We start from the raw sequence: 12,421 nt of genomic DNA, 5'->3' as shown, positions 1-12,421 counted from the left end.
AAATTTGTAATAATGATACATACTGAGGCAATGGCAGCATAGTAGATTAAACAGAGTATTACGTACATAAAAGTCATTGCTTTGGGAGATGTATTTTCATCGATCATTGAAGAAATTCTTTTTACAGAAGAGAAAATATGATCACACCAGTTGAACTAGATTGAACAATTACAAAATGAAGCTAATAACAAGAAAAAAAACATCTGCAGAATATGTCAGTAGAAGTTTTCTTTAGATCGACGCAGACTGATAGAGAAGACTGTGGGCCAACCAACACCGTCTAATTGTCTCTATACTAGAGACTTGAAGGTTAAAAGGTGTCTGGTTTGAGTTCCAGGTTCATCAGAATAGATGCTCACCAGAACGTCAGGCAGGAAAGCCCTACCCCCCAACTACAGTGCCCAACCACAGCAGTGGCCTCTACAGTAAACAGCTTAAACTCGCGGTCCCGGGCGGGGATCCATCTGCCGCCATGCGAATGCTAGGCAAACTTGCTACCACTGTACTAGCCAAGAAGTTATTAAGTCTATTAAAAGGAGAGAAAATAAGAAAATGTTCAGCTTTTGGGGTAAGCATCAACGTAAGGAAGCAAACAAGATTGTGGAGAAGTATATGTGAACATCAGGTGAAGTTTGGAAAATTAATAAAGAAAAATTCTTATAAGACTGGCAATTGGGAGCAGTGCACGATCATTTACATTAATTATGATGGAAATAAATAAAATTCACTTATTCAATTTGAACAGAATTTATAATTTTTTTTTTTTTTTTAGATTCAACATTGTTGATTGAGGCATAAATCAGGAAGTGTTTTTAATTCATCAGAAAAGGTAAATTCCCCAGTAAAATAAACACTCTCATATTACACATAATTGCAATCTTACATTTAATAGAAGACTGGCATGAGAAAATAATTCTTACTAATGAATATTCTTCTATAAAGGTCTCAATACTGTATAATACATTCTACCTCAAGTTGAAAAACATCCCTACTTGTTTCAAATACTATGAAAGAGCTGTTTAGTTAATATCAAGATTTTGAACATTGCTGATCAGTGTACACATAAGCCTAAAACGCAAATGTGATTGATAAATGATATATATATAAAAAACTCAAAACATTTAATATGAGTAAACAAAAATTATAATAAGTAAAAAGTAAACTTTTTGTTTCTTTTTTAAATGCTTGAAAAATACGTTCGACTTAAACACAAATCCTCCTTTTCCAACTAGGGTTGTAGCTTAGCAAATAATAATAATATAACTTTTGGATTTAGGTATATAACTATAGAAGTCAACAAATATTCAGGTTTCATATGAAATAAATATCAGGTCATTAAGCATTGTTTTTCTTACTGTATCAAATATTATTATGTAGTTATATTATCATTATTTGCTAAGCTACAACCCTAGTTGGAAAAGCAGGATGCTATAAGCCTAGGGGCTCCAATAGGGAAAAATAGCCCAGTGAGGAAAGGAAATAAGGAAATAAAGAACTGAAGAGAACAAATTAACAATAAATCATTCTAAAAAAAGTAATGTCAAAAGAGATATGTCATATATAAACTATTAACAACGTCAAAAACAAATATGTCATAAATAAACAATAAAAAGACTCATGTCCGCCTGGTCAACAAAAAAGCATTTGCTGCAACTTTGAACTTTTGAAGTTCTACTGATTCAACAACCCAATTAGGAAGATCATTCCACAACTTCGTCACAGCTGGAATAAAACTTCTAGGGTACTGCGTAGTATTGAGCCTCGTGATGGAGAAGGCCTGGCTATTAGAATTAACTGCCTGCCTAGTATTACGAACAGGATAGAATGCCACGCTTGGCTTCTTCCACACGCTTCAACTTTACCGGGCCAGATGACTTCTGCGTATTGCTTGCCTGAAATAGAAGTCTCGGAATTAGTCCTGTAATAGAAACAATCTATGAAACCTTTCATTGCAGAGATGACTGAAGATTAATCTCACTTAGTAATTTGAAGGTTTAATATTTTTCATGAAATATTAATTTAGCATATAATTTAAAGGTTTAAAATTTGCAAAATTAATAATATATATTTGAATCTGATAAATTCCTAATCATTCATTAAAATGAAATCACAAAATTGCTTTACAATTTAACCATATTCCTAAATATTCCCCTATGGTCCCTTGCCAAGCTCTTCAAGTTTTCTAACACTGACAGTGTCATCTTTTCTTATTCCTGTACTGTACTGTGAAATCCAAATGCTCTATAAACAAGAACAACCTCAAAACTAATTCATTGAAACCTAGTAAGCAGACCCATACAAAAAAAAAAGGTCTGTGGGTTGTACTAGTGACAATTACAATCAATACTAGCTAAGGTACAATCCGAGTTGGAAAAGCAGGATGCTATAAGCACAAGGGGTCCAACAGGAAAAAAATAGCAGTGAGGAAAGGAAATAATGATATCAATAAACTACAAAAGTAATGAACAATTAAATAAAATATTTCACAAACAGTAACAACATTAAAATAGATCTTTCATATATACATACATATACCAAGGCACTTCCCCCAATTTTGGGGGGTAGCCGACATCAACAAATGAAACAAAAAAAGGGACATCTCCTCTTTCATATATAAACTATAAAAGCTTAAATAAATCAATAGGAAGAGAAATAACAGAATAGTGTGCTCAAGTGTACCCTCAAGCAATAGATCATTTATTTCAAATGACAGCAGTAGATTATCTTCAAATGAAGGGGTAACTAACAAAGAGGCTAAGGGAGGAAAATCTTCAAGAGCAATCATCAGTACAGAATTAATATGGTGAAAATGAAGACGTTAGCTGACAGAAATAAAATCATGGTAGTTTCAAGATCTTTAATACTCTCAATTTCCGACTACTATTCGAATAAAATCATACCTTATTAACCTACAAGTGATAAGCACACTGGCTTCTTACAAGACCCGGAGGCAATTGATACTTCAGAATACTAATAGCAATACTGTACATCATACAATGTAAGATTCCCCATCAGGTCACCTCTGTCAAACTTAGAAGTGATATTGTAACAAGAATTCACTGACATCAAGACGTTTGTCCACTACAGACATATGCATTACAGTATAGGCAAAGTTTGAACTCAGATTTGTTAAGTTTCCTTGGATATGCAAAACAAAGTAACTTATTAATACTATTATAACTAGCTAAGCTACAACCCTACTTGGAAAAGCAAGATACTATAAGCCCGAGGGCTCCAACAGGGAAAATTGCCCAGTGAAGAAAAGAAATAAGGCAATAAATAAACAAAATAAAAAGTAATGAACAATTAAAATAGAATATTTTGAAAATATTAAGATTAAAACATATTCCATTAATAAACTATAAAAAGATTTATGTCAGCCTGTTCAACATAATTTTTTTTTCGCAAGTTTGAATTTTTGAAGTTCTACCAATTCAACTACCCAATAATGAAGATCATTCCACATCTTGGTCACAGCTGGCATAAAACTTCTAGAGCACTGTGTAGTATTGAGCCTCATGATGGAGAAGGCCTGACTATTAGAATGAACTGCCTGCCTAGTATTACGAACAGGATGGAACTGTCCATGAAGATCTGAATGTAGAGGATGGTCAGAATTATGAAAAATCTTATGCAACATGCATAATGAACTAGTTGAACGATGGTGACAGGGATTAATATCTTGATCAGGAATAAGAAATCTAATATATTAACATTATAAATATATAAATATTATAATTCCTAGCTAAACTACAACCCTAACTGGAAAAGTAAGATGCTACCCAGGGCTCCAACAGGGAAAACAACCCAGTGAGGAAAGGAAATAAGCTATGTATGAGAATAGTAAAACAAAAATTCTTAAAATCAATAAATGTTAAAATAATCTATCATATATATATATCACTGAAGAGAAAATACTGCCAATGCTCAATTCAGAAAGCCTATTTTACCTTAGTTAACAACTGCTTGAAGTTCCACAACAGAATGATCATTCTTAAGCCAAGGCATTGGTGGAAGGTAGTATGCCAAACCTCTTATAGATTCTTGTAGATTTTAGTGTCGAAGCAAATATCGATGTTTGACATCTGAAAGTATAAGCAATCTTAGACAAAGCGAGTGGTTGAAGGAATAAAAAAAATAAAAGACAAACTGAATATTAAAATCGCTTCAACCAATTTAACATCATTAATGAAATACTACCACAAGAGGTAGCTTTTTTAGCAAGTGTCAAAGTAGTCCTTTCTCTCCTGTTTTGATTAAAATTCTAAAACTTTATTAGGAAATCTTATCTAAAAGTATTTTATAAAGCTTTCTCAATTCCTACTCTTTGCTTTCTATTCAGAATTGATCCAAGCTACCAAAAATTATATCAAACTATAATTATCTTTTTAATCTACTGTAGTTTGATTTATAAAGAAAAATTCTCAGAGTAATTCTCAAAGCAAATAAAACTAGAACTCTGGAAATAACCGATTCACTGAATTATGTCTAAAAATTCTGAGCAGCAGAACTACCAAGCATGGAATATCTATTGATTAAATTATTGATATTTAGGATAATATAAAAACTAGCAACAGGCAAAAATTAAACAATTTTGTCATCCCTGGAGGTCCAGAAATAGTAAATATATTGACAAGGGGACATTGATGAAAATGAAAAAAAATATATCGACACAATCAAATATTTTTGCAGGCACATTTCAAATTCATTCTTGGTGAAGGAAAATCTTATCAACGAACTATAGTCAATTTCTTTTAGCGAGGCAGATTTGCACCGACTCGAAGGGGCGCCCTTTTAGCTTGGAAAAGTTTCCTGATCGCTGATTTGGTTGAACAAGATAATTCTAACCAATCAGCGATCAGGACACTTTTCCGAGCTAAAAGGGCACCGCTGCGAGTCGGTGCAAATCTGCCTCGCTAAAAGAAATGGACTATAGGACAACTGTAATCTCACTCCTCTCTTACTGAACCCTATTATTATTATTACTTGCTAAGCTACAACCCTAGTTGGATAAGCAAGATGCTAATTTATAAGCCCAAGGGCTCCAATAGGGAAAATAGCCCAGTGCGGAAAAAAAATGAGGAAATAAATAAACTACAAGATAAGTAATTAACAACTAACATAAAATATCTTAAGAACAGTATCAACATTAAAATAGATCTTTCATATATAAACTATGAAAACTTAAACAAAAAGGGGGGGGAAGAGAAATAAAAGAGATTAGTGTGCCCGGGTGTACCCTCAAGCAAGAGAACTCTAACCTAGGATAGTGGAAGGCCTTGGTACAGAGGCTATGGCACTAACCAAGACTAAAGAACATTGGTTTTATTTCGGAGTGTCCTTCTCCTAAAAGAGCAGCTTACCACGGCTAAAGAGTCTCTTCTATCCTTATCAAGAGGAAAGTAGCCACTGAACAATTACAGTACAGTACAGTAGTTAACCCATTGAGCAAAGAAGAATAGTTTAAAAAAATTTCTAGAAAGCCTAAAGGCTTAATTACTAGTTCTAATTCTTACCAAGATTGAATTTAGAATAAAAAATCTTTCCAGATAAAAATTATACATAAATCTACCAAGGCACTTCCCCCAATTTTGGGGGGTAGCCGACATCAACAAATGAAACAAAACAAAAAAAGGGGACCTCTACTCTCTACGTTCCTCCCAGCCTAACAAGGGACTCAACCGAGTTCAGCTGGTACTGCTAGGGTGCCACAGCCCACCCTCTCCCGTTATCCGCCTAGACATTATAATAAACTGCCAACTGAAATGAAGGACCTAAAGGGAGCAATTGAATTTAAGAAGAAACTAAAGACATTACTTTTCACAAGATCATATGATTTGGAAGATGCTACAATCAAAGAATTGTATAAGTTATAATGAAAATGTTTCGTTAGATGATTAATATGGACCCAAAGAGAAGTAGTGCACTCGACTTGAGTGGAGGGTTGGATTTAAACCCAAAACAAGTAAACACGTAAGATGAAGCTTCATAATGCTGAGTCCCCTACTGCTGCTACCTCCGCGGTCATCTAAGGCATCATCGGAGGCAGCAGCAGCAGGGCCTACCGCAACTGCGTCACAATCGCTCGCCATTCATTCCTATTTCTAGCACGCTCTCTCGCCTCTCTCACATCTACCCTCCTATCACCCAGAGCTTTCTTCACCCCATCCATCCCCAAACCTTGGCCTTCCTCTTGTATTTAGTTAGTTTTCAACACCATAAAGTGACCTACAAAAATGAGACTTACTTTGTGCATTGGCAAATCTGACAGCAAACAGTTCCTGCTTGGGTTCCTCGTCGGCCAAGTCGGCAGGGACCGACCAGACCCAGGCTCTGTCACTGCCGCAGTTTGGCTTAAGCTCCACGAAGGGGGTGATGTAGTGGTTGGCGCGGATTTTCAACGTCTTGTCCCGTCTCATCAGGACTCTGACCTGTGGGTGGAAGAAGATATTAATATATTCTATATGATTGCACGCGACCCGTCACAAACGATTGCTTAATATCTAGATGGATATGCATGCACGCAAGAAGAGATGGAAAGCCCCTGGATACGATGGAATAACTACCCACATGATACTGGCTGAAAATGAAACGTCTCCCGGACTACTTACAAGATTATTTAGTAGAATTTGGCACGAAGAGGCAAAACCTGAAGTGTGTTTGTGAAAAAAAGGAGACCTGAATGATTGCATTAATTACAGAGGCATTACACTTACGTCAGTTTCAAAAATATAGAGTATGTTTATTCTAAAGAGACTGGAGAAAAGGGTTGATGAAAAACTGAGAGACAAACAAGCAAGATTTAGTCAAGGTAGAAATTTCACTGACCACATTTTCATTTTGAGACGTACACCAATGCATAGAATATCAAAATCCACCTTTGATAGCATTTGTGGACTATGATATCCCCCTCATACAAATCTGTGTTGTATCGTCACTTTATTTAAGGCAGAATCTATTGGGGGACAGGTGATGGGAGGGCATATTTTTAAAAAAATAGCTACAGGTTGGCCTCGTTATAAAGAATACAAATCACTTCCAAATTTGTCATTGACCTGACTCAAATATAAACCTTACTACCAAGGATCAGGGCAAAGTTACTGTCCCCCCCCCCCGCCATTCATGAGTGGAGAGCCGAAATACGTTACTCTCACCGTCTTCTTTTTGCTGTGCTTCAGTATCTTGACATCTGTGGGGGTTCCTCTCTCCTTCCATTAACGCCGGGGTCTCCAGTGTGTTGTAAGGGAACAGCTTGCACCGCCTGCCTGTCGAAGCAAAGATAAGTTACATCCACAGGCTGAATAAGATTTCTTATGAATACAGTACAATCATTAGAAATGATCTAAATGACATCAAGATCCTCAATGTTTTAGCAAGATCAAATAACCCATGACTAACTTATAACATAGGAAATCAATATTCAGTTCTAACATTGTTTGAATACGTTTCTTTAATGGAGGAGGTTTCTATTTATTTTGTACAGGGTCAGAATTGCCATGAATCGATGAGGCACTCCAATGCAATACTAATGCTTTATTTTTCTAATGACAAGAGCTTTCTCAGTATTTGGTTTGAGTAGTCTTCTTCGTGTACAGGCGTTCCTCGCCTTACGTCGGTCATTGCTTCCACGAGAGGCGACAAGTTGAAAAGCGGTTCGAGCCCAACTTACTCGTCACTGGGCTAAACCGCAAACGATTTTGTTATTTTGAATATAGGGTTAAAAAGAATCTATCTTAGCTTACGAGCAAAATGAATTCTAGTTTTTAATTTAGTACCGAAAAAAAGTCATCTCATTTGACAAATAAATGTGCACCAATACATGTCAATGTTGACTGTACATAGAGGCTTTTTATTTGTGAATGTGGTTTGCTCTAAGATAGTACAAAATAGAAACATTTTCAAGGTTAAATAACAAAAGGCTGGGAGGAACGTAGAGAGTAGAGGTCCCCTTTTTGTTTTTGTTTCCTTTGTTGATGTTGGCTACCCCCCAAAATTGGGGCAAGTGCCTTGGTATATGTATGTATGTATGTATGTATGTATGTATGTATGTAATAACAAATGAAGCTATTCAAATGATTTGACAATAGTACATTGACCAATATTTACATTCAATATCTTTGTATACATCAGGTATAAAGATGGCTGTGGATCGTCAGCGTCAACAGCTGATTCGTCTGTTATTCGATACGCATTTTAATAGGAAACTAGTCGAGAGTGCATAGAACTCTGGTTCTTTTCTTCAAGGAGTACGTGATAGCGAGCGAAATCATATAAACAATACCCTGTTAACTAACTACATGCGAGCATAATCGTGACACCGTCGGGACCTTTAAAACCGCTAACAAAACCAAAATGAAAACAATTGATAGTTGCAGTTGTTAAAATTGCATCTTGAACTGATAACAGAAAAGTACAAACATGATTTCATTAAGATAACATTGAAAACCTGTTTATATTCATTTGAGATTTATGATTTACTGAAAGGCATTTCTTTACAAATATAATTAGCAGAGGAAGAAGAAAGACATCAAATTCAAAAGTCAAAATCATTTGTATTTTTCCTAACTATACAAATCAGTCTTTTAATAGAAGACACCCCCCCCAGCCAGAAAGGTCACCGAGCTCCCACTGAAGGAAGAAATGACAACTGACCACCCTTTATACCCAGTGTGTGTTTTCCTAAAAGTTCTGGCGCCTGGATGACCCTTGGAGACACCTCTACTGCCTTGCTTTCTTCCTAAGAGTGCACCAGCTCTCGTCAATGGTCCGTGAAAAGACACCTACTCGTTGACCTAAGTCACGAACAGAAGTATCGTCGTTCGTTAACATTACCGAGAGGTTTGCAAAACTCACTTGGAAAGTTGACTAAGGAAGTTTAACTTGACATATTTGGGTTTGTAACCTAAGGGAAAAAACATCTTGAAACATTTCTCGTTTGTTCTTCCTAAACAAACACAAATCACCATCTTTTAATGGGGGAGACCCCTCCCCCGGAGGAAAAATGTGTACTATCCCGGGGAAATGACAAAACACTATGATCCTGTCCTGGTGTGAAAGCGAGTATTATTGCTAACCTCTTAACGACCTAGTTATGAAGACGACGAGGGAGGTATTAGACTAGGTCACTATCAGGGACTCGCTGACAGTTGAGGAGGAACAACCTATAGCTACCAAAGCTTTATTCAACTGGAATTTCAGTAGAATATTCCCTGAAACGAGACTGGGGACACCTCAATGCAGAGATTGGTCCAAATGATGAGAAATCTTTAGAAACACGCGCAAACAACTAACTGAACGAAGGTGCATCCAAGTCAGTGATATAGAATGAAAAAGATCATAAATTAAAGATCCCCAGAGGAAGTTTAATTCAACCCAAAAATGAAATACAAAAGAGAAGGCAATGACTCTGGCTGTCTCTCCTCCTCCATCAGGTTAGTCAAATTATGAAAAGATCATGGGTGAGAGGAGGAGGTATGAAAGCACAAAAGTACAAAACAACACTAACATTGGTTTGTTGAGAATGCTCCACCGTGTAGCATTTAGCAATCAAGTGCATAATAGAGCGACTGCTGCTGCTGCACACCAGGAAGGAGAAGGGCCAGTCGATCCTACTTCTTAGTCCTGACTTGCGTACTCAAGACCATTATCATAGAAGACACATTTCTCACGGGGAAGGTACGCAAGGTGAGAGAAGGGAGGCCGAACCCTTCCGCTTCACAATCCTAAGCGGCCAAACTTCCTTCCTCTTCTGACGAAGCACACCATTGTCTAATGAATGCCAACCTCCTTAGAAATAAAGTCGACATCATAAAGCCACTATGGGGAGGCAATAAAACAGCAAACAGGAGTGCCGCCGTCACTCCGCTACAGTTTCCAGAAAACGGCAGCAAATCCTTCCTTCTGAACATCCCTTGGACACGACCAACAGCCAATACATTTGTCTAAAGGAAACAGCATATGATCAAAACAGCCACGTAAGGATGTTCAAAGTCAAAATGAACTATCCGGGCACCGAAAATAAAAGTGGAAGCTAACGACACATCGTTACATCTTAATACAGGAATCCAACTTCTCTCAAAGCATACTCATATTAAAGATGAAATGTTTGTATTAGTTTACGAATGGAAAATCATTCTATTGAAGTCATTCAAAAGAAAATGAAGTGTCAAAACTCTTAACATAAACTTATGTAGCATCTTCATGTGTGTGAGTTTCACACAGCATGTCTTCAATTATGTAATGACTTCTTTGTACGTGTAATTAAAGTTGTCATTCTGAAAAGACCAAAAAAAAAAAAAAAAAAAAAAAAAAAAAAAAAAAAAAAAAAAAAAAAGTAATTGCTCACAGCCTCACCATCTCGTCCTCCTCTTCCTCGTTTGTCTTGACCTGAATTTCTGACAGGGAAACGACCAGCTCGAAGTAAGGGTCGTGCTCGACGTCTGCTGAGGCCCCGCCTCCGCCTCCCCCATCCTCGGAGACTGTGCTGGTATTCGCAACGGCAGTGCTGCCCTCGGGGTCAGTCTGGAAAAGTATATAAATTAATAAATGGAGAGAGAGAGAGAGAGAGAGAGAGAGAGAGAGAGAGAGAGAGAGAGAGAGAGAGAGAGAGAGAGAGAGACATTAAACAAATAGATAGAAGAAACACAAAGCATGGAATTATAACTCATGTACACACACACAGTCTCCTGTTGATACAAAAACTAGCTCAAAAACAATATATAAGAAATGGTAAAATAATTGAAAATTGATCTAACATTAAAGTACATGGAAAAAATCAACCCAAGACATTTGGTATTCTGAGCCTCGCTTTGTATTTCTCACATCTGAAACTTTACGAAGCTGGTGACAACAATTTGTTATTTCATAACTGTACAAACCAGAGTTCTTGACTGCGAGTACAGTACAGTACAGCTTTGGCAAAGATGGAACGACCGCTGAAAACTAACCAAGTACAGTAGCTACGACTAGTGAGGACATGCAAACAATTTGCCAAAGCCAAGACTAGCGGAAAGACTGGAGGCTCCAGCGATAGATCTCTGTCCTACGCACGCCTCGAAGGCGTACGGGGAACGCACAAGATCCTCACGAGTACACACATTGACTACAATGAAGAAAGGTCTATGAGGAGCTTCTATCAGCAGAGAAAGATGAGAAAATCTGAAGGTAGATTAATTGGAGAAGTAACAATTGCCAAACATGGTCCGCTTTTTTCCTGGTAGACAGACAGCTGTAGAGGAACCTTAGCAGGTATCCAGACATCTGTACATTGGCTTACGATGGACCACCTCGGTCATTCCAAGTCCGTTTCAAATATAAGCCTGATTAGTGGGGGAAGAAGTCAGCATGAGTAAGTCGATTGATATGGAGACGGATTGGCTTTTTTCTTCATCAGCATTTGGAAAGGAAAACTCTCCCTTTGGGCAATTCCCTTTGCAGTTTGGTACACAGCACATAATAGACATTAGCCTGGATTCCAAAAACAGTCTAATTTTCTGGAATAACAGCAGAAAACTGTGAAGAAATAGAGCCCGACCCCTTTACTCACAGCCTATAGTAGCAATGTGAAAGCACTACTCGTGTCACGTGGGACCTTTCTTAGCCCCCAAATGACGCGGCCTTGCCAATTCTCTGATGACTTGACGATTCAAGAAGCAGAAGGGAGCGAAGGCATCATACGCATTAAGACCGTCACTGAACAACGCCGTCTCAGAGGACCTGGAACGAGGGGGTTGGGGGTTGGGGGGATCAAAAGGCAGCGGCAGCAGCAGCAGCAGAGATTCCTGTAACGCAGCAGCAGCAGTTTTTCCAAAGAGGAACGAACTCTCTGAGCAGCAGCAGCAGCAGCAGCTTGCTGATGCAATAGCAGCCTCGATGGAAAACACTGCTGCTGCCATGTGTGTGTGTATGAGGTTAAGTGGCTGAAGGAGGACTTTTATCATCCAATTGACTACAGCCCCTAGATCAAGTCAAAAGGAGGAGAGTGGTCCATCTCGACCATAAAGCAACTGCTGCTGCTTCTCTCGTAGGAAACCAGGACTAGCTAGTCATTATGACCCTTACAAAGACCTATTCCATTCAAATGGGACCAATAAAACTTGAACCCTTTTGGTCCTACTGTAACAAAGAATATTTGACTATTTGTGGGTGACTACCCTTACCAATCCGCCTCAAATTGTGAGCTGTTCATTATTCAAAATGGGAAGAAAGATGACATAAACAAATATTCTCAACAGATCATGTGAAAATGAACAAACAAAATATTTTTTTTCTAAAGTTTTCAAATATGAAATCAACATCAACCATTGTTCTATGGCCTTGGGTTGTGCCATAGCCCCTGTACCATGGTCTTCCACTGTCTTGGGTTGGAGTTCTCTTACTTGAGGATACACTCAGGCACACACACCATTCTTTCTTATTTCTC

The 12,421-nt window shown here is 37.7% G+C and overlaps 1 pseudogene; it reads right to left on the bottom strand.

The window, feature by feature from the left end:
* Window positions 1-735: 735 nt before the first annotated feature.
* LOC137635417 (ran-specific GTPase-activating protein-like) overlaps window positions 736-12,421 on the bottom strand; it is a 15,923-nt pseudogene continuing 4,237 nt past the window's right edge.

Source organism: Palaemon carinicauda, unplaced genomic scaffold (assembly GCF_036898095.1).
Source record: "Palaemon carinicauda isolate YSFRI2023 unplaced genomic scaffold, ASM3689809v2 scaffold121, whole genome shotgun sequence".
Classification (NCBI taxonomy): Eukaryota; Metazoa; Arthropoda; class Malacostraca; order Decapoda; family Palaemonidae; genus Palaemon; species Palaemon carinicauda.
Note: the sequence above shows the minus strand (reverse complement) of the source record. Positions and strands in the feature narration are given on the sequence as shown.